General features: G+C 41.9%; 78 pseudogenes; all 78 read left to right on the plus strand.

The window, feature by feature from the left end:
* The first annotated feature begins 61 nt into the window (after window positions 1-61).
* Window positions 62-181, plus strand: LOC142705147 (5S ribosomal RNA; annotated as a pseudogene).
* A 253-nt stretch (window positions 182-434) lies between these two features.
* On the plus strand, window positions 435-553 carry LOC142705555 (5S ribosomal RNA; annotated as a pseudogene).
* Window positions 554-620: 67 nt separating this feature from the next.
* Window positions 621-739, plus strand: LOC142704974 (5S ribosomal RNA; annotated as a pseudogene).
* Window positions 740-806: 67 nt separating this feature from the next.
* LOC142705277 (5S ribosomal RNA) lies at window positions 807-925 on the plus strand (annotated as a pseudogene).
* A 67-nt stretch (window positions 926-992) lies between these two features.
* LOC142704967 (5S ribosomal RNA) lies at window positions 993-1,111 on the plus strand (annotated as a pseudogene).
* Window positions 1,112-1,178: 67 nt separating this feature from the next.
* On the plus strand, window positions 1,179-1,297 carry LOC142705696 (5S ribosomal RNA; annotated as a pseudogene).
* A 67-nt stretch (window positions 1,298-1,364) lies between these two features.
* On the plus strand, window positions 1,365-1,483 carry LOC142705466 (5S ribosomal RNA; annotated as a pseudogene).
* A 253-nt stretch (window positions 1,484-1,736) lies between these two features.
* On the plus strand, window positions 1,737-1,855 carry LOC142705712 (5S ribosomal RNA; annotated as a pseudogene).
* Window positions 1,856-1,922: 67 nt separating this feature from the next.
* On the plus strand, window positions 1,923-2,041 carry LOC142705437 (5S ribosomal RNA; annotated as a pseudogene).
* A 67-nt stretch (window positions 2,042-2,108) lies between these two features.
* LOC142705255 (5S ribosomal RNA) lies at window positions 2,109-2,227 on the plus strand (annotated as a pseudogene).
* Window positions 2,228-2,294: 67 nt separating this feature from the next.
* LOC142705257 (5S ribosomal RNA) lies at window positions 2,295-2,413 on the plus strand (annotated as a pseudogene).
* A 67-nt stretch (window positions 2,414-2,480) lies between these two features.
* On the plus strand, window positions 2,481-2,599 carry LOC142704949 (5S ribosomal RNA; annotated as a pseudogene).
* Window positions 2,600-2,666: 67 nt separating this feature from the next.
* LOC142704901 (5S ribosomal RNA) lies at window positions 2,667-2,785 on the plus strand (annotated as a pseudogene).
* Window positions 2,786-2,852: 67 nt separating this feature from the next.
* LOC142705518 (5S ribosomal RNA) lies at window positions 2,853-2,971 on the plus strand (annotated as a pseudogene).
* Window positions 2,972-3,038: 67 nt separating this feature from the next.
* On the plus strand, window positions 3,039-3,157 carry LOC142705525 (5S ribosomal RNA; annotated as a pseudogene).
* A 67-nt stretch (window positions 3,158-3,224) lies between these two features.
* On the plus strand, window positions 3,225-3,343 carry LOC142705294 (5S ribosomal RNA; annotated as a pseudogene).
* A 67-nt stretch (window positions 3,344-3,410) lies between these two features.
* Window positions 3,411-3,529, plus strand: LOC142705519 (5S ribosomal RNA; annotated as a pseudogene).
* A 67-nt stretch (window positions 3,530-3,596) lies between these two features.
* On the plus strand, window positions 3,597-3,715 carry LOC142705165 (5S ribosomal RNA; annotated as a pseudogene).
* Window positions 3,716-3,782: 67 nt separating this feature from the next.
* LOC142705727 (5S ribosomal RNA) lies at window positions 3,783-3,901 on the plus strand (annotated as a pseudogene).
* A 67-nt stretch (window positions 3,902-3,968) lies between these two features.
* On the plus strand, window positions 3,969-4,087 carry LOC142705033 (5S ribosomal RNA; annotated as a pseudogene).
* Window positions 4,088-4,154: 67 nt separating this feature from the next.
* On the plus strand, window positions 4,155-4,273 carry LOC142705595 (5S ribosomal RNA; annotated as a pseudogene).
* Window positions 4,274-4,340: 67 nt separating this feature from the next.
* Window positions 4,341-4,459, plus strand: LOC142704999 (5S ribosomal RNA; annotated as a pseudogene).
* A 249-nt stretch (window positions 4,460-4,708) lies between these two features.
* LOC142705506 (5S ribosomal RNA) lies at window positions 4,709-4,827 on the plus strand (annotated as a pseudogene).
* Window positions 4,828-5,080: 253 nt separating this feature from the next.
* On the plus strand, window positions 5,081-5,199 carry LOC142705290 (5S ribosomal RNA; annotated as a pseudogene).
* A 253-nt stretch (window positions 5,200-5,452) lies between these two features.
* LOC142705713 (5S ribosomal RNA) lies at window positions 5,453-5,571 on the plus strand (annotated as a pseudogene).
* Window positions 5,572-5,638: 67 nt separating this feature from the next.
* Window positions 5,639-5,757, plus strand: LOC142705439 (5S ribosomal RNA; annotated as a pseudogene).
* Window positions 5,758-5,824: 67 nt separating this feature from the next.
* LOC142705258 (5S ribosomal RNA) lies at window positions 5,825-5,943 on the plus strand (annotated as a pseudogene).
* A 67-nt stretch (window positions 5,944-6,010) lies between these two features.
* On the plus strand, window positions 6,011-6,129 carry LOC142705259 (5S ribosomal RNA; annotated as a pseudogene).
* Window positions 6,130-6,196: 67 nt separating this feature from the next.
* On the plus strand, window positions 6,197-6,315 carry LOC142705705 (5S ribosomal RNA; annotated as a pseudogene).
* A 67-nt stretch (window positions 6,316-6,382) lies between these two features.
* Window positions 6,383-6,501, plus strand: LOC142705019 (5S ribosomal RNA; annotated as a pseudogene).
* A 67-nt stretch (window positions 6,502-6,568) lies between these two features.
* Window positions 6,569-6,687, plus strand: LOC142705577 (5S ribosomal RNA; annotated as a pseudogene).
* Window positions 6,688-6,754: 67 nt separating this feature from the next.
* LOC142705295 (5S ribosomal RNA) lies at window positions 6,755-6,873 on the plus strand (annotated as a pseudogene).
* Window positions 6,874-6,940: 67 nt separating this feature from the next.
* LOC142705520 (5S ribosomal RNA) lies at window positions 6,941-7,059 on the plus strand (annotated as a pseudogene).
* A 67-nt stretch (window positions 7,060-7,126) lies between these two features.
* On the plus strand, window positions 7,127-7,245 carry LOC142705317 (5S ribosomal RNA; annotated as a pseudogene).
* A 253-nt stretch (window positions 7,246-7,498) lies between these two features.
* LOC142704862 (5S ribosomal RNA) lies at window positions 7,499-7,617 on the plus strand (annotated as a pseudogene).
* Window positions 7,618-7,684: 67 nt separating this feature from the next.
* Window positions 7,685-7,803, plus strand: LOC142705034 (5S ribosomal RNA; annotated as a pseudogene).
* A 67-nt stretch (window positions 7,804-7,870) lies between these two features.
* On the plus strand, window positions 7,871-7,989 carry LOC142705071 (5S ribosomal RNA; annotated as a pseudogene).
* A 67-nt stretch (window positions 7,990-8,056) lies between these two features.
* On the plus strand, window positions 8,057-8,175 carry LOC142705000 (5S ribosomal RNA; annotated as a pseudogene).
* A 67-nt stretch (window positions 8,176-8,242) lies between these two features.
* LOC142705688 (5S ribosomal RNA) lies at window positions 8,243-8,361 on the plus strand (annotated as a pseudogene).
* A 67-nt stretch (window positions 8,362-8,428) lies between these two features.
* Window positions 8,429-8,547, plus strand: LOC142705508 (5S ribosomal RNA; annotated as a pseudogene).
* Window positions 8,548-8,800: 253 nt separating this feature from the next.
* On the plus strand, window positions 8,801-8,919 carry LOC142705327 (5S ribosomal RNA; annotated as a pseudogene).
* A 253-nt stretch (window positions 8,920-9,172) lies between these two features.
* LOC142705440 (5S ribosomal RNA) lies at window positions 9,173-9,291 on the plus strand (annotated as a pseudogene).
* A 67-nt stretch (window positions 9,292-9,358) lies between these two features.
* LOC142705260 (5S ribosomal RNA) lies at window positions 9,359-9,477 on the plus strand (annotated as a pseudogene).
* Window positions 9,478-9,544: 67 nt separating this feature from the next.
* On the plus strand, window positions 9,545-9,663 carry LOC142705060 (5S ribosomal RNA; annotated as a pseudogene).
* A 67-nt stretch (window positions 9,664-9,730) lies between these two features.
* LOC142705368 (5S ribosomal RNA) lies at window positions 9,731-9,849 on the plus strand (annotated as a pseudogene).
* A 67-nt stretch (window positions 9,850-9,916) lies between these two features.
* On the plus strand, window positions 9,917-10,035 carry LOC142705530 (5S ribosomal RNA; annotated as a pseudogene).
* Window positions 10,036-10,102: 67 nt separating this feature from the next.
* On the plus strand, window positions 10,103-10,221 carry LOC142705537 (5S ribosomal RNA; annotated as a pseudogene).
* A 67-nt stretch (window positions 10,222-10,288) lies between these two features.
* LOC142704895 (5S ribosomal RNA) lies at window positions 10,289-10,407 on the plus strand (annotated as a pseudogene).
* Window positions 10,408-10,474: 67 nt separating this feature from the next.
* LOC142705637 (5S ribosomal RNA) lies at window positions 10,475-10,593 on the plus strand (annotated as a pseudogene).
* A 67-nt stretch (window positions 10,594-10,660) lies between these two features.
* On the plus strand, window positions 10,661-10,779 carry LOC142704910 (5S ribosomal RNA; annotated as a pseudogene).
* Window positions 10,780-10,846: 67 nt separating this feature from the next.
* Window positions 10,847-10,965, plus strand: LOC142705502 (5S ribosomal RNA; annotated as a pseudogene).
* A 67-nt stretch (window positions 10,966-11,032) lies between these two features.
* LOC142705318 (5S ribosomal RNA) lies at window positions 11,033-11,151 on the plus strand (annotated as a pseudogene).
* Window positions 11,152-11,218: 67 nt separating this feature from the next.
* On the plus strand, window positions 11,219-11,337 carry LOC142705531 (5S ribosomal RNA; annotated as a pseudogene).
* A 67-nt stretch (window positions 11,338-11,404) lies between these two features.
* Window positions 11,405-11,523, plus strand: LOC142705669 (5S ribosomal RNA; annotated as a pseudogene).
* A 67-nt stretch (window positions 11,524-11,590) lies between these two features.
* LOC142705319 (5S ribosomal RNA) lies at window positions 11,591-11,709 on the plus strand (annotated as a pseudogene).
* A 253-nt stretch (window positions 11,710-11,962) lies between these two features.
* On the plus strand, window positions 11,963-12,081 carry LOC142704863 (5S ribosomal RNA; annotated as a pseudogene).
* Window positions 12,082-12,148: 67 nt separating this feature from the next.
* Window positions 12,149-12,267, plus strand: LOC142705036 (5S ribosomal RNA; annotated as a pseudogene).
* Window positions 12,268-12,334: 67 nt separating this feature from the next.
* LOC142705596 (5S ribosomal RNA) lies at window positions 12,335-12,453 on the plus strand (annotated as a pseudogene).
* Window positions 12,454-12,520: 67 nt separating this feature from the next.
* LOC142705004 (5S ribosomal RNA) lies at window positions 12,521-12,639 on the plus strand (annotated as a pseudogene).
* A 67-nt stretch (window positions 12,640-12,706) lies between these two features.
* Window positions 12,707-12,825, plus strand: LOC142705690 (5S ribosomal RNA; annotated as a pseudogene).
* A 67-nt stretch (window positions 12,826-12,892) lies between these two features.
* On the plus strand, window positions 12,893-13,011 carry LOC142705507 (5S ribosomal RNA; annotated as a pseudogene).
* Window positions 13,012-13,264: 253 nt separating this feature from the next.
* LOC142705426 (5S ribosomal RNA) lies at window positions 13,265-13,383 on the plus strand (annotated as a pseudogene).
* Window positions 13,384-13,450: 67 nt separating this feature from the next.
* LOC142704994 (5S ribosomal RNA) lies at window positions 13,451-13,569 on the plus strand (annotated as a pseudogene).
* Window positions 13,570-13,636: 67 nt separating this feature from the next.
* Window positions 13,637-13,755, plus strand: LOC142705061 (5S ribosomal RNA; annotated as a pseudogene).
* A 67-nt stretch (window positions 13,756-13,822) lies between these two features.
* On the plus strand, window positions 13,823-13,941 carry LOC142705369 (5S ribosomal RNA; annotated as a pseudogene).
* Window positions 13,942-14,008: 67 nt separating this feature from the next.
* LOC142705521 (5S ribosomal RNA) lies at window positions 14,009-14,127 on the plus strand (annotated as a pseudogene).
* Window positions 14,128-14,194: 67 nt separating this feature from the next.
* On the plus strand, window positions 14,195-14,313 carry LOC142705550 (5S ribosomal RNA; annotated as a pseudogene).
* A 67-nt stretch (window positions 14,314-14,380) lies between these two features.
* Window positions 14,381-14,499, plus strand: LOC142704894 (5S ribosomal RNA; annotated as a pseudogene).
* A 67-nt stretch (window positions 14,500-14,566) lies between these two features.
* LOC142705320 (5S ribosomal RNA) lies at window positions 14,567-14,685 on the plus strand (annotated as a pseudogene).
* A 67-nt stretch (window positions 14,686-14,752) lies between these two features.
* On the plus strand, window positions 14,753-14,871 carry LOC142705522 (5S ribosomal RNA; annotated as a pseudogene).
* Window positions 14,872-14,938: 67 nt separating this feature from the next.
* LOC142705670 (5S ribosomal RNA) lies at window positions 14,939-15,057 on the plus strand (annotated as a pseudogene).
* A 67-nt stretch (window positions 15,058-15,124) lies between these two features.
* LOC142705107 (5S ribosomal RNA) lies at window positions 15,125-15,243 on the plus strand (annotated as a pseudogene).
* A 253-nt stretch (window positions 15,244-15,496) lies between these two features.
* On the plus strand, window positions 15,497-15,615 carry LOC142704945 (5S ribosomal RNA; annotated as a pseudogene).
* A 67-nt stretch (window positions 15,616-15,682) lies between these two features.
* LOC142705020 (5S ribosomal RNA) lies at window positions 15,683-15,801 on the plus strand (annotated as a pseudogene).
* Window positions 15,802-15,868: 67 nt separating this feature from the next.
* Window positions 15,869-15,987, plus strand: LOC142705694 (5S ribosomal RNA; annotated as a pseudogene).
* Window positions 15,988-16,054: 67 nt separating this feature from the next.
* Window positions 16,055-16,173, plus strand: LOC142704923 (5S ribosomal RNA; annotated as a pseudogene).
* A 253-nt stretch (window positions 16,174-16,426) lies between these two features.
* On the plus strand, window positions 16,427-16,545 carry LOC142705671 (5S ribosomal RNA; annotated as a pseudogene).
* A 67-nt stretch (window positions 16,546-16,612) lies between these two features.
* On the plus strand, window positions 16,613-16,731 carry LOC142705151 (5S ribosomal RNA; annotated as a pseudogene).
* The last annotated feature ends 67 nt before the right edge of the window (window positions 16,732-16,798 follow it).

Below are 16,798 nucleotides of genomic sequence, written 5' to 3' on the forward strand. Positions count from 1 at the left end.
TATGTTGTTTAGATTTTGTTTCACAATAGATTAATTAGGACTATGGATTAAGGCTTTTAATGTCAATGGCCAATTCTAAGCTGAATGTACCTGCTCTCGTCAGATCGCAGAAGTTACACAGCTTAAGGCCTCGCTAGTACCAGTGTGGGAGACTGTCTGGGAATCCGTGGTGCGGTAGATGTTTTATTATGTCGTTTAGATTTTGTTTCACAATCGATTAAAAAGGACTATGGATTAAAGCATTTAATGTCAATTTCAATTCTAAGCTGAATGTGCCAGCTCTCGTTAGATCGCAGAAGTTACACAGCTTAAGCCCTCGCTAGTACCAGTGTGGGAGAGTGTCTGGGAATCCGTGGTGCGGTTGACTTTTTATTATGTCGTTTAGATTTTGTTTCACAATCGATTAAATAGGACTATGGATTAAAGCATTTAACGTCAATGGCCATTCTAAGATGAATGTGCCTGCTCTCGTCAGATCGCAGAAGTTACACAGCTTAAGGCCTCGCTAGTACCAGTGTGGGAGACTGTCTGGGAATCCGTGGTGCGGTTGACTTTTTATTATGTCGTTTAGATTTTGTTTCACAATCAATTAAAAAGGACTATGGATTAAAGCATTTAATGTCAATGGCCATTCTAAGCTGAATGTGCCTGCTCTCGTCAAATCGCAGAAGTTACACAGCTTAAGGCCTTGCTAGTACCAGTGTGGGAGACTGTCTGGGAATCCGTGGTGCGGTTGACTTTTTATTATGTCGTTTAGATTTTGTTTCACAATAGATTAAATAGGACTATGGATTAAAGCATTTAACGTCAATGGCCATTCTAAGCTGAATGTGCCTGCTCTCGTCAGAACGCAGAAGTTACACAGCTTAAGGCCTCGCTAGTACTAGTGTGGGAGACTGTCTGGGAATCCGTGGTGCGGTTGACTTTTTATTATGTTGTTTAGATTTTGTTTCACAATAGATTAAATAGGACTATGGATTAAGGCTTTTAATGGCAATGGCCATTCTAAGCTGAATGTGCCTGCTCTCGTCAGATCGCAGAAGTTACACAGCTTAAGCCCTCGTTAGTACCAGTGTGGGAGACTGTCTGGGAATCCGTGGTGCGGTTGACTTTTTATTATGTCGTTTAGATTTTGTTTCACAATCGATTAAAAAGGACTATGGATTAAAGGATTTAATGTCAATGGCCATTCTAAGCTGAATGTCCCTGCTCTCGTCAGATCACAGAAGTTACACAGCTTAAGGCCTCGCTAGTACCAGTGTGGGAGACTGTCTGGGAATCCGTGGTGCGGTTGACTTTTTATTATGTCGTTTAGATTTTGTTTCACAATAGATTAAATAGGACTATGGATTAAAGCATTTAACGTCAATGGCCATTCTAAGCTGAATGTGCCTGCTCTCGTCAGAACGCAGAAGTTACACAGCTTAAGGCCTCGCTAGTACCAGCGTTGGAGACTGTCTGGGAATCCGTGGTGCGGTAGACTTTTTATTATGTCGTTTAGATTTTGTTTCACAATCGATTAAAAAGGACTATGGATTAAAGCATTTAATGTCAATTTCAATTCTAAGCTGAATGTGCCAGCTCTCGTTAGATCGCAGAAGTTACACAGCTTAAGCCCTCGCTAGTACCAGTGTGGGAGAGTGTCTGGGAATCCGTGGTGCGGTTGACTTTTTATTATGTCGTTTAGATTTTGTTTCACAATCGATTAAAAAGGACTATGGATTAAAGCATTTAATGTCAATGGCCATTCTAAGCTGAATGTGCCTGCTCTCGTCAGATCGCAGAAGTTACACAGCTTAAGGCCTCGCTAGTACCAGTGTGGGAGACTGTCTGGGAATCTGTGGTGCGGTTGAATTTTTATTATGTCGTTTAGATTTTGTTTCACAATCGATTAAAAAGGACTATGGATTAAAGCATTTAATGTCAATGGCCATTCTAAGCTGAATGTCCCTGCTCTCGTCAGACCGCAGAAGTTACACAGCTTAAGGCCTCGCTAGTACCAGTGTGGGAGACTGTCTGGGAATCCGTGGTGCGGTTGACTTTTTATTATGTCGTTTAGATTTTGTTTCACAATCGATTAAAAAGGACTATGGATTAAAGCATTTAATGTCAATGGCCATTCTAAGCTGGATGTGCCTGCTCTCGTCAGATCGCAGAAGTTACACAGCTTAAGGCCTCGCTAGTACCAGTGTGGGAGACTGTCTGGGAATCCGTGGTGCGGTTGACTTTTTATTATGTCGTTTAGATTTTGTTTCACAATCGATTAAAACAGACTATGGATTAAAACATTTAATGTCAATGGCCATTCTAAGCTGGATGTGCCTGCTCTCGTCAGATCGCAGAAGTTACACAGCTTAAGGCCTCGCTAGTACCAGTGTGGGAGACTGTCTGGGAATCCGTGGTGCGGTTGACTTTTTATTATGTTGTTTAGATTTTGTTTCACAATAGATTAAATAGGACTATGGATTAAGGCTTTTGATGTCAATGGCCATTCTAAGCTGAATGTGCCTTCTCTCGTCAGATCGCAGAAGTTACACAGCTTAAGGCCTCGCTAGTACCAGTGTGGGAGACTGTCTGGGAATCCGTGGTGCGGTTGACTTTTTATTATGTCGTTTAGATTTTGTTTCACAATCGATTAAAAAGGACTATGGATTAAAGCATTTAATGTCAATGGCCATTCTAAGCTGAATGTGCCTGCTCTCGTTAGATCGCAGAACTTACGCAGCTTAACGCCTCGCTAGTACCAGTGTGGGAGACTGTCTGGGAGTCCGTGGTGCCGTTGACTTTTTATTATGTCGTTTAGATTTTGTTTCACAATAGATTAAATAGGACTATGGATTAAAACATTTAACGTCAATGGCCATTCTAAGCTGAATGTGCCTGCTCTCGTCAGATCGCAGAAGTTACACAGCTTAAGGCCTCGCTAGTACCAGTGTGGGAGACTGTCTGGGAATCCGTGGTGCGGTTGAATTTTTATTATGTCGTTTAGATTTTGTTTCACAATCGATTAAAAAGGACTATGGATTAAAGCATTTAATGTCAATGGCCATTCTAAGCTGAAAGTCCCTGCTCTCGTCAGATCGCAGAAGTTACACAGCTTAAGGCCTCGCTAGTACCAGTGTGGGAGACTTTCTGGGAATCCGTGGTGCGGTTGACTTTTTATTATGTTGTTTAGATTTTGTTTCACAATAGATTAAATAGGACTATGGATTAAGGCTTTTAATGTCAATGGCCATTCTAAGCTGAATGTGCCTGCTCTCGTTAGATCGCAGAAGTTACACAGCTTAAGGCCTCGCTAGTACCAGTGTGGGAGACTGTCTGGGAATCCGTGGTGCGGTTGACTTTTTATTATGTCGTTTAGATTTTGTTTCGCAATAGATTAAATAGGACTATGGATTAAAGCATTTAACGTCAATGGCCATTCTAAGCTGAATGTGCCTGCTCTCGTCAGATCGCAGAAGTTACACAGCTTAAGGCCTCGCTAGTACCAGTGTGGGAGACTGTCTGGGAATCCGTGGTGCGGTTGAATTTTTATTATGTCGTTTAGATTTTGTTTCACAATCGATTAAAAAGGACTATGGATTAAAGCATTTAATGTCAATGGCCATTCTAAGCTGAATGTCCCTGCTCTCGTCAGATCGCAGAAGTTACACAGCTTAAGCCCTCGCTAGTACCAGTGTGGGAGACTGTCTGGGCATCCGTGGTGCGGTTGACTTTTTTTTATGGCGTTTAGATTTTGTTTCACAATAGATTAAATAGGACTATGGATTAAAGCATTTAACGTCAATGGCCATTCTAAGCTGAATGTGCCTGCTCTCGTCAGAACGCAGAAGTTACACAGCTTAAGGCCTCGCTAGTACCAGTGTGGTAGACTGTCTGGGAATCCGTGGTGCGGTTGAATTTTTATTATGTCGTTTAGATTTTGTTTCACAATCGATTAAAAAGGACTATGGATTAAAGCATTTTATGTCAATGGCCATTCTAAGCTGAATGTCTCTGCTCTCGTCAGATCGCAGAAGTTACACAGCTTAAGGCCTCGCTAGTACAAGTGTGGGAGACTGTCTGGGAATCCGTGGTGCGGTTGACTTTTTATTATGTCGTTTAGATTTTGTTTCACAATCGATTAAAAAGGACTATGGATTAAAGCATTTAATGTCAATGGCCATTCTAAGCTGGATGTGCCTGCTCTCGTCAGATCGCAGAAGTTACACAGCTTAAGGCCTCGCTAGTACCAGTGTGGGAGACTGTCTGGGAATCCGTGGTGCGGTTGAGTTTTGATTATGTCGTTTAGATTTTGTTTCACAATCGATTAAAAAGGACTATGGATTAAAACATTTAATGTCAATGGCCATTCTAAGCTGGATGTGCCTGCTCTCGTTAGATCGCAGAAGTTACACAGCTTAACGCCTCGCTAGTACCAGTGTGGGAGACTGTCTGGGAATCCGTGGTGCGGTTGACTTTTTATTATGTCGTTTAGATTTTGTTTCACAATCGATTAAAAAGGACTATGGATTAAAGCATTTAATGTCAATGGCCATTCTAAGATGAATGTGCCTGCTCTCGTCAGATCGCAGAAGTTACACAGCTTAAGGCCTCGCTAGTACCAGTGTCGGAGACTGGGAATCCGTGGTGCGGTTGACTTTTTATTATGTCGTTTAGATTTTGTTTCACAATCGATTAAAAAGGACTATGGATTAAAGCATTTAATGTCAATGGCCATTCTAAGCTGAATGTGCCTGCTCTCGTCAGATCGCAGAAGTTACACAGCTTAAGGCCTCGCTAGTACCAGTGTGGGAGACTGTATGGGAATCAGTGGTGCGGTTGACTTTTTATTATGTCGTTTAGATTTTGTTTCACAATCGATTAAAAAGGACTATGGATTAAAGCATTTAATGTCAATGGCCATTCTAAGCTGAATGTGCCTGCTCTCGTCAGATCGCAGAAGTTACACAGCTTAAGGCATCGCTAGTACCAGTGTGGGAGATTGTCTGGGAATCCGTGGTGAAGTTGACTTTTTATTATGTCGTTTAGATTTTGTTTCACAATAGATTAAATAGGACTATGGATTAAAGCATTTAACGTCAATGGCCATTCTAAGCTGAATGTGCCTGCTCTCGTCAGAACGCAGAAGTTACACAGCTTAAGGCCTCGCTAGTACCAGTGTGGGAGACTGTCTGGGAATCCGTGGTGCGGTTGACTTTTTATTATGTCGTTTAGATTTTGTTTCACAATCGATTAAAAAGGACTATGGATTAAAGCATTTAATGTCAATTTCAATTCTAAGCTGAATGTGCCAGCTCTCGTTAGATCGCAGAAGTTACACAGCTTAAACCCTCGCTAGTACCAGTGTGGGAGAGTGTCTGGGAATCCGTGGTGCGGTTGACTTTTTATTATGTCGTTTAGATTTTGTTTCACAATCGATTAAAAAGGACTATGGATTAAAGCATTTAATGTCAATGGCCATTCTAAGCTGAATGTGCCTGCTCTCGTCAGATCGCAGAAGTTACACAGCTTAAGGCCTCGCTAGTACCAGTGTGGGAGACTGTCTGGGAATCTGTGGTGCGGTTGAATTTTTATTATGTCGTTTAGATTTTGTTTCACAATCGATTAAAAAGGACTATGGATTAAAGCATTTAATGTCAATGGCCATTCTAAGCTGAATGTCCCTGCTCTCGTCAGACCGCAGAAGTTACACAGCTTAAGGCCTCGCTAGTACCAGTGTGGGAGACTGTCTGGGAATCCGTGGTGCGGTTGACTTTTTATTATGTCGTTTAGATTTTGTTTCACAATCGATTAAAAAGGACTATGGATTAAAGCATTTAATGTCAATGGCCATTCTAAGCTGGATGTGCCTGCTCTCGTCAGATCGCAGAAGTTACACAGCTTAAGGCCTCGCTAGTACCAGTGTGGGAGACTGTCTGGGAATCCGTGGTGCGGTTGACTTTTTATTATGTCGTTTAGATTTTGTTTCACAATCGATTAAAACAGACTATGGATTAAAACATTTAATGTCAATGGCCATTCTAAGCTGGATGTGCCTGCTCTCGTCAGATCGCAGAAGTTACACAGCTTAAGGCCTCGCTAGTACCAGTGTGGGAGACTGTCTGGGAATCCGTGGTGCGGTTGACTTTTTATTATGTCGTTTAGATTTTGTTTCACAATCGATTAAAAAGGACTATGGATTAAAGCATTTAATGTCAATGGCCATTCTAAGCTGAATGTGCCTGCTCTCGTTAGATCGCAGAACTTACGCAGCTTAACGCCTCGCTAGTACCAGTATGGGAGACTGTCTGGGAGTCCGTGGTGCCGTTGACTTTTTATTATATCGTTTAGATTTTGTTTCACAATAGATTAAATAGGACTATGGATTAAAACATTTAACGTCAATGGCCATTCTAAGCTGAATGTGCCTGCTCTCGTCAGATCGCAGAAGTTACACAGCTTAAGGCCTCCCTAGTACCAGTGTGGGAGACTGTCTGGGAATCCGTGGTGCGGTTGAATTTTTATTATGTCGTTTAGATTTTGTTTCACAATCGATTAAAAAGGACTATGGATTAAAGCATTTAATGTCAATGGCCATTCTAAGCTGAAAGTCACTGCTCTCGTCAGATCGCAGAAGTTACACAGCTTAAGGCCTCGCTAGTACCAGTGTGGGAGACTTTCTGGGAATCCGTGGTGCGGTTGACTTTTTATTATGTTGTTTAGATTTTGTTTCACAATAGATTAAATAGGACTATGGATTAAGGCTTTTAATGTCAATGGCCATTCTAAGCTGAATGTGCCTGCTCTCGTTAGATCGCAGAAGTTACACAGCTTAAGGCCTCGCTAGTACCAGTGTGGGAGACTGTCTGGGAATCCGTGGTGCGGTTGACTTTTTATTATGTCGTTTAGATTTTGTTTCACAATAGATTAAATAGGACTATGGATTAAAGCATTTAACGTCAATGGCCATTCTAAGCTGAATGTGCCTGCTCTCGTCAGATCGCAGAAGTTACACAGCTTAAGGCCTCGCTAGTACCAGTGTGGGAGACTGTCTGGGAATCCGTGGTGCGGTTGAATTTTTATTATGTCGTTTAGATTTTGTTTCACAATCGATTAAAAAGGACTATGGATTAAAGCATTTAATGTCAATGGCCATTCTAAGCTGAATGTCCCTGCTCTCGTCAGATCGCAGAAGTTACACAGCTTAAGGCCTCGCTAGTACCAGTGTGGGAGACTGTCTGGGAATCCGTGGTGCGGTTGACTTTTTATTATGTCGTTTAGATTTTGTTTCACAATCGATTAAAAATGACTATGGATTAAAGCATTTAATGTCAATGGCCATTCTAAGCTGAATGTGCCTGCTTTTGTCAGATCGCAGAAGTTACACAGCTTAAGCCCTCGCTAGTACCAGTGTGGGAGACTGTCTGGGAATCCGTGGTGCGGTTGACTTTTTATTATGGCGTTTAGATTTTGTTTCACAATAGATTAAATAGGACTATGGATTAAAGCATTTAACGTCAATGGCCATTCTAAGCTGAATGTGCCTGCTCTCGTCAGAACGCAGAAGTTACACAGCTTAAGGCCTCGCTAGTACCAGTGTGGTAGACTGTCTGGGAATCCGTGGTGCGGTTGAATTTTTATTATGTCGTTTAGATTTTGTTTCACAATCGATTAAAAAGGACTATGGATTAAAGCATTTTATGTCAATGGCCATTCTAAGCTGAATGTCTCTGCTCTCGTCAGATCGCAGAAGTTACACAGCTTAAGGCCTCGCTAGTACAAGTGTGGGAGACTGTCTGGGAATCCGTGGTGCGGTTGACTTTTTATTATGTCGTTTAGATTTTGTTTCACAATCGATTAAAAAGGACTATGGATTAAAGCATTTAATGTCAATGGCCATTCTAAGCTGGATGTGCCTGCTCTCGTCAGATCGCAGAAGTTACACAGCTTAAGGCCTCGCTAGTACCAGTGTGGGAGACTGTCTGGGAATCCGTGGTGCGGTTCAGTTTTGATTATGTCGTTTAGATTTTGTTTCACAATCGATTAAAAAGGACTATGGATTAAAACATTTAATGTCAATGGCCATTCTAAGCTGGATGTGCCTGCTCTCGTTAGATCGCAGAAGTTACACAGCTTAACGCCTCGCTAGTACCAGTGTGGGAGACTGTCTGGGAATCCGTGGTGCGGTTGACTTTTTATTATGTCGTTTAGATTTTGTTTCACAATCGATTAAAAAGGACTATGGATTAAAGCATTTAATGTCAATGGCCATTCTAAGATGAATGTCCCTGCTCTCGTCAGATCGCAGAAGTTACACAGCTTAAGGCCTCGCTAGTACCAGTGTGGGAGACTGTCTGGGAATCCGTGGTGCGGTTGACTTTTTATTATGTCGTTTAGATTTTGTTTCACAATCGATTAAAAAGGACTATGGATTAAAGCATTTAATGTCAATGGCCATTCTAAGCTGAATGTGCCTGCTCTCGTCAGATCGCAGAAGTTACACAGCTTAAGGCCTCGCTAGTACCAGTGTGGGAGACTGTATGGGAATCAGTGGTGCGGTTGACTTTTTATTATGTCGTTTAGATTTTGTTTCACAATCGATTAAAAAGGACTATGGATTAAAGCATTTAATGTCAATGGCCATTCTAAGCTGAATGTGCCTGCTCTCGTCAGATCGCAGAAGTTACACAGCTTAAGGCATCGCTAGTACCAGTGTGGGAGATTGTCTGGGAATCCGTGGTGAAGTTGACTTTTTATTATGTCGTTTAGATTTTGTTTCACAATAGATTAAATAGGACTATGGATTAAAGCATTTAACGTCAATGGCCATTCTAAGCTGAATGTGCCTGCTCTCGTCAGAACGCAGAAGTTACACAGCTTAAGGCCTCGCTAGTACCAGTGTGGGAGACTGTCTGGGAATCCGTGGTGCGGTTGACTTTTTATTATGTCGTTTAGATTTTGTTTCACAATAGATTAAATAGGACTATGGATTAAAGCATTTAACGTCAATGGCCATTCTAAGCTGAATGTGCCTCCTCTCGTCAGATCGCAGAAGTTACACAGCTTAAGGCCTCGCTAGTACCAGTGTGGGAGACTGTCTGGGAATCTGTGGTGCGGTTGAATTTTTATTATGTCGTTTAGATTTTGTTTCACAATCGATTAAAAAGGACTATGGATTAAAGCATTTAATGTCAATGGCCATTCTAAGCTGAATGTCCCTGCTCTCGTCAGACCGCAGAAGTTACACAGCTTAAGGCCTCGCTAGTACCAGTGTGGGAGACTGTCTGGGAATCCGTGGTGCGGTTGACTTTTTATTATGTCGTTTAGATTTTGTTTCACAATCGATTAAAAAGGACTATGGATTAAAGCATTTAATGTCAATGGCCATTCTAAGCTGGATGTGCCTGCTCTCGTCAGATCGCAGAAGTTACACAGCTTAAGGCCTCGCTAGTACCAGTGTGGGAGACTGTCTGGGAATCCGTGGTGCGGTTGACTTTTTATTATGTCGTTTAGATTTTGTTTCACAATCGATTAAAACAGACTATGGATTAAAACATTTAATGTCAATGGCCATTCTAAGCTGGATGTGCCTGCTCTCGTCACATCGCAGAAGTTACACAGCTTAAGGCCTCGCTAGTACCAGTGTGGGAGACTGTCTGGGAATCCGTGGTGCGGTTGACTTTTTATTATGTTGTTTAGATTTTGTTTCACAATAGATTAAATAGGACTATGGATTAAGGCTTTTGATGTCAATGGCCATTCTAAGCTGAATGTGCCTGCTCTCGTCAGATCGCAGAAGTTACGCAGCTTAACGCCTCGCTAGTACCAGTGTGGGAGACTGTCTGGGAGTCCGTGGTGCCGTTGACTTTTTATTATGTCGTTTAGATTTTGTTTCACAATAGATTAAATAGGACTATGGATTAGAGCATTTAACGTCAATGGCCATTCTAAGCTGAATGTGCCTGCTCTCGTCAGATCGCAGAAGTTACACAGCTTAAGGCCTCGCTAGTACCAGTGTGGGAGACTGTCTGGGAATCCGTGGTGCGGTTGAATTTTTATTATGTCGTTTAGATTTTGTTTCACAATCGATTAAAAAGGACTATGGATTAAAGCATTTAATGTCAATGGCCATTCTAAGCTGAAAGTCCCTGCTCTCGTCAGATCGCAGAAGTTACACAGCTTAAGGCCTCGCTAGTACCAGTGTGGGAGACTTTCTGGGAATCCGTGGTGCGGTTGACTTTTTATTATGTTGTTTAGATTTTGTTTCACAATAGATTAAATAGGACTATGGATTAAGGCTTTTAATGTCAATGGCCATTCTAAGCTGAATGTGCCTGCTCTCGTTAGATCGCAGAAGTTACACAGCTTAAGGCCTCGCTAGTACCAGTGTGGGAGACTGTCTGGGAATCCGTGGTGAAGTTGACTTTTTATTATGTCGTTTAGATTTTGTTTCACAATAGATTAAATAGGACTATGGATTAAAGCATTTAACGTCAATGGCCATTCTAAGCTGAATGTGCCTGCTCTCGTCAGAACGCAGAAGTTACACAGCTTAAGACCTCGCTAGTACCAGTGTGGGAGACTGTCTGGGAATCCGTGGTGCGGTTGAATTTTTATTATGTCGTTTAGATTTTGTTTCACAATCGATTAAAAAGGACTATGGATTAAAGCATTTAATGTCAATGGCCATTCTAAGCTGGATGTGCCTGCTCTCGTTAGAACGCAGAAGTTACACAGCTTAACGCCTCGCTAGTACCAGTGTGGGAGACTGTCTGGGAATCCGTGGTGCGGTTGACTTTTTATTATGGCGTTTAGATTTTGTTTCACAATAGATTAAATAGGACTATGGATTAAAGCATTTTACGTCAATTGCCATTCTAAGCTGAATGTGCCTGCTCTCGTCAGATCGCAGAAGTTACACAGCTTAAGGCCTCGCTAGTACCATTGTGGGAGACTGTCTGGGAATCCGTGGTGCGGTTGAATTTTTATTATGTCGTTTAGATTTTGTTTCACAATCGATTAAAAAGGACTATGGATTAAAGCATTTAATGTCAATGGCCATTCTAAGCTGAATGTCCCTGCTCTCGTCAGATCGCAGAAGTTACACAGCTTAAGGCCTCGCTAGTACCAGTGTGGGAGACTGTCTGGGAATCCGTGGTGCGGTTGACTTTTTATTATGTCGTTTAGCTTTTGTTTCACAATCGATTAAATAGGACTATGGATTAAAGCATTTAATGTCAATGGCCATTCTAAGCTGAATGTGCCTGCTCTCGTCAGATCGCAGAAGTTACACAGCTTAAGGCCTCGCTAGTACCAGTGTGGGAGACTGTCTGGGAATCCGTGGTGCGGTTGAATTTTTATTATGTCGTTTAGATTTTGTTTCACAATCGATTAAAAAGGACTATGGATTAAAGCTTTTAATGTCAATGGCCATTCTAAGCTGAATGTGCCTGCTCTCGTCAGATCGCAGAAGTTACACAGCTTAAAGCCTCGCTAGTACCAGTGTGGGAGACTGTCTGGGAATCCGTGGTGCGGTTGACTTTTTATTATGTCGTTTAGATTTTGTTTCACAATCGATTAAAAAGGACTATGGATTAAAGCATTTAATGTCAATGGCCATTCTAAGCTGAATGTCCCTGCTCTCGTCAGATCGCAGAAGTTACACAGCTTAAGGCCTCGCTAGTACCAGTGTGGGAGACTGTCTGGGAATCCGTGGTGCGGTTGACTTTTTATTATGTCGTTTAGATTTTGTTTCACAATCGATTAAAAATGACTATGGATTAAAGCATTTAATGTCAATGGCCATTCTAAGCTGAATGTGCCTGCTTTTGTCAGATCGCAGAAGTTACACAGCTTAAGCCCTCGCTAGTACCAGTGTGGGAGACTGTCTGGGAATCCGTGGTGCGGTTGACTTTTTATTATGGCGTTTAGATTTTGTTTCACAATAGATTAAATAGGACTATGGATTAAAGCATTTAACGTCAATGGCCATTCTAAGCTGAATGTGCCTGCTCTCGTCAGAACGCAGAAGTTACACAGCTTAAGGCCTCGCTAGTACCAGTGTGGTAGACTGTCTGGGAATCCGTGGTGCGGTTGAATTTTTATTATGTCGTTTAGATTTTGTTTCACAATCGATTAAAAAGGACTATGGATTAAAGCATTTTATGTCAATGGCCATTCTAAGCTGAATGTCTCTGCTCTCGTCAGATCGCAGAAGTTACACAGCTTAAGGCCTCGCTAGTACAAGTGTGGGAGACTGTCTGGGAATCCGTGGTGCGGTTGACTTTTTATTATGTCGTTTAGATTTTGTTTCACAATCGATTAAAAAGGACTATGGATTAAAGCATTTAATGTCAATGGCCATTCTAAGCTGGATGTGCCTGCTCTCGTCAGATCGCAGAAGTTACACAGCTTAAGGCCTCGCTAGTACCAGTGTGGGAGACTGTCTGGGAATCCGTGGTGCGGTTGAGTTTTGATTATGTCGTTTAGATTTTGTTTCACAATCGATTAAAAAGGACTATGGATTAAAACATTTAATGTCAATGGCCATTCTAAGCTGGATGTGCCTGCTCTCGTTAGATCGCAGAAGTTACACAGCTTAACGCCTCGCTAGTACCAGTGTGGGAGACTGTCTGGGAATCCGTGGTGCGGTTGACTTTTTATTATGTCGTTTAGATTTTGTTTCACAATCGATTAAAAAGGACTATGGATTAAAGCATTTAATGTCAATGGCCATTCTAAGATGAATGTCCCTGCTCTCGTCAGATCGCAGAAGTTACACAGCTTAAGGCCTCGCTAGTACCAGTGTGGGAGACTGTCTGGGAATCCGTGGTGCGGTTGACTTTTTATTATGTCGTTTAGATTTTGTTTCACAATCGATTAAAAAGGACTATGGATTAAAGCATTTAATGTCAATGGCCATTCTAAGCTGAATGTGCCTGCTCTCGTCAGATCGCAGAAGTTACACAGCTTAAGGCCTCGCTAGTACCAGTGTGGGAGACTGTATGGGAATCAGTGGTGCGGTTGACTTTTTATTATGTCGTTTAGATTTTGTTTCACAATCGATTAAAAAGGACTATGGATTAAAGCATTTAATGTCAATGGCCATTCTAAGCTGAATGTGCCTGCTCTCGTCAGATCGCAGAAGTTACACAGCTTAAGGCATCGCTAGTACCAGTGTGGGAGATTGTCTGGGAATCCGTGGTGAAGTTGACTTTTTATTATGTCGTTTAGATTTTGTTTCACAATAGATTAAATAGGACTATGGATTAAAGCATTTAACGTCAATGGCCATTCTAAGCTGAATGTGCCTGCTCTCGTCAGAACGCAGAAGTTACACAGCTTAAGGCCTCGCTAGTACCGGTGTGGGAGACTGTCTGGGAATCCGTGGTGCGGTTGACTTTTTATTATGTCGTTTAGATTTTGTTTCACAATAGATTAAATAGGACTATGGATTAAAGCATTTAACGTCAATGGCCATTCTAAGCTGAATGTGCCTCCTCTCGTCAGATCGCAGAAGTTACACAGCTTAAGGCCTCGCTAGTACCAGTGTGGGAGACTGTCTGGGAATCCGTGGTGCGGTTGACTTTTTATTATGTCGTTTAGATTTTGTTTCACAATCGATTAAAACAGACTATGGATTAAAACATTTAATGTCAATGGCCATTCTAAGCTGGATGTGCCTGCTCTCGTCACATCGCAGAAGTTACACAGCTTAAGGCCTCGCTAGTACCAGTGTGGGAGACTGTCTGGGAATCCGTGGTGCGGTTGACTTTTTATTATGTTGTTTAGATTTTGTTTCACAATAGATTAAATAGGACTATGGATTAAGGCTTTTGATGTCAATGGCCATTCTAAGCTGAATGTGCCTGCTCTCGTCAGATCGCAGAAGTTACGCAGCTTAACGCCTCGCTAGTACCAGTGTGGGAGACTGTCTGGGAGTCCGTGGTGCCGTTGACTTTTTATTATGTCGTTTAGATTTTGTTTCACAATAGATTAAATAGGACTATGGATTAGAGCATTTAACGTCAATGGCCATTCTAAGCTGAATGTGCCTGCTCTCGTCAGATCGCAGAAGTTACACAGCTTAAGGCCTCGCTAGTACCAGTGTGGGAGACTGTCTGGGAATCCGTGGTGCGGTTGAATTTTTATTATGTCGTTTAGATTTTGTTTCACAATCGATTAAAAAGGACTATGGATTAAAGCATTTAATGTCAATGGCCATTCTAAGCTGAAAGTCCCTGCTCTCGTCAGATCGCAGAAGTTACACAGCTTAAGGCCTCGCTAGTACCAGTGTGGGAGACTTTCTGGGAATCCGTGGTGCGGTTGACTTTTTATTATGTTGTTTAGATTTTGTTTCACAATAGATTAAATAGGACTATGGATTAAGGCTTTTAATGTCAATGGCCATTCTAAGCTGAATGTGCCTGCTCTCGTTAGATCGCAGAAGTTACACAGCTTAAGGCCTCGCTAGTACCAGTGTGGGAGACTGTCTGGGAATCCGTGGTGAAGTTGACTTTTTATTATGTCGTTTAGATTTTGTTTCACAATAGATTAAATAGGACTATGGATTAAAGCATTTAACGTCAATGGCCATTCTAAGCTGAATGTCCCTGCTCTCGTCAGATCGCAGAAGTTACACAGCTTAAGGCCTCGCTAGTACCAGTGTGGGAGACTGTCTGGGAATCCGTGGTGCGGTTGACTTTTTATTATGTCGTTTAGATTTTGTTTCACAATCGATTAAATAGGACTATGGATTAAAGCATTTAATGTCAATGGCCATTCTAAGCTGAATGTGCCTGCTCTCGTCAGATCGCAGAAGTTACACAGCTTAAGGCCTCGCTAGTACCAGTGTGGGAGACTGTCTGGGAATCCGTGGTGCGGTTGAATTTTTATTATGTCGTTTAGATTTTGTTTCACAATCGATTAAAAAGGACTATGGATTAAAGCTTTTAATGTCAATGGCCATTCTAAGCTGAATGTGCCTGCTCTCGTCAGATCGCAGAAGTTACACAGCTTAAAGCCTCGCTAGTACCAGTGTGGGAGACTGTCTGGGAATCCGTGGTGCGGTTGACTTTTTATTATGTCGTTTAGATTTTGTTTCACAATAGATTAAATAGGACTATGGATTAAATCATTTAACGTCAATGGCCATTCTAAGCTGAATGTGCCTGCTCTCGTCAGATCGCAGAAGTTACACAGCTTAAGGCCTCGCTAGTACCAGTGTGGGAGACTGCCTGGGAATCCGTGCTGCGGTTGAATTTTTATTATGTCGTTTAGATTTTGTTTCACAATCGATTAAAAAGGACTATGGATTACAGCATTTAATGTCAATGGCCATTCTAAGCTGAATGTCCCTGCTCTCGTCAGATCGCAGAAGTTACACAGCTTAATGCCTCGCTAGTACCAGTGTGGGAGACAGTCTGGGAATCCGTGGTGCGGCTGACTTTTTATTATGTCGTTTAGATTTTGTTTCACAATCGATTAAAAAGGACTATGGATTAAAGCATTCAATGTCAATGGCCATTCTAAGCTGAATGTGCCTGCACTCGTCAGATCGCAGAAGTTACACAGCTTAAGGCCTCGCTAGTACCAGTGTGGGAGACTGTCTGGGAATCCGTGGTGCGGTTGAATAATTATTATGTCGTTTAGATTTTGTTTCACAATCGATTAAAAATGACTATGGATTAAAGCATTTAATGTCAATGGCCATTCTAAGCTGAATGTGCCTGCTTTCGTCAGATCGCAGAAGTTACACAGCTTAAGCCCTCGCTAGTACCAGTGTGGGAGACTGTCTGGGAATCCGTGGTGCGGTTGACTTTTTATTATGGCGTTTAGATTTTGTTTCACAATAGATTAAATAGGACTATGGATGAAAGCATTTAACGTCAATGGCCATTCTAAGCTGAATGTGCCTGCTCTCGTCAGAACGCAGAAGTTACACAGCTTAAGGCCTCGCTAGTACCAGTGTGGTAGACTATCTGGGAATCCGTGGTGCGGTTGAATTTGTATTATGTCGTTTAGATTTTGTTTCACAATCGATTAAAAAGGACTATGGATTAAAGCATTTAATGTCAATGGCCATTCTAAGCTGAATGTCCCTGCTCTCGTCAGATCGCAGAAGTTACAGAGCTTAAGGCCTCGCTAGTACCAGTGTGGGAGACTGTCTGGGAATCCGTGGTGCGGTTGACTTTTTATTATGTCGTTTAGATTTTGTTTCACAATCGATTAAAAAGGACTATGGATTAAAGCATTTAATGTCAATGGCCATTGAAAGCTGAATGTGCCTGCTCTCGTCAGATCGCAGAAGTTACACAGCTTAAGGCCTCGCTAGTACCAGTGTGGGAGACTGTCTGGGAATCCGTGGTGCGGTTGAATTTTTATTATGTCGTTTAGATTTTGTTTCACAATCGATTAAAAAGGACTATGGATTAAAGCTTTTAATGTCAATGGCCATTCTAAGCTGAATGTGCCTGCTCTCGTCAGATCGCAGAAGTTACACAGCTTAAAGCCTCGCTAGTACCAGTGTGGGAGACTGTCTGGGAATCCGTGGTGCGGTTGACTTTTTATTATGTTGTTTCGATTTTGTTTCACAATAGATTAAATAGGACTATGGATTAAATCATTTAACGTCAATGGCCATTCTAAGCTGAATGTGCCTGCTCTCGTCAGATCGCAGAAGTTACACAGCTTAAGGCCTCGCTAGTACCAGTGTGGGAGACTGTCTGGGAATCCGTGCTGCGGTTGAATTTTTATTATGTCGTTTAGATTTTGTTTCACAATCGATTAAAAAGGACTATGGATCACAGCATTTAAT

This window comes from Rhinoderma darwinii, unplaced genomic scaffold, assembly GCF_050947455.1.
Source record: "Rhinoderma darwinii isolate aRhiDar2 unplaced genomic scaffold, aRhiDar2.hap1 Scaffold_3387, whole genome shotgun sequence".
Lineage (NCBI taxonomy): Eukaryota > Metazoa > Chordata > Amphibia > Anura > Rhinodermatidae > Rhinoderma > Rhinoderma darwinii.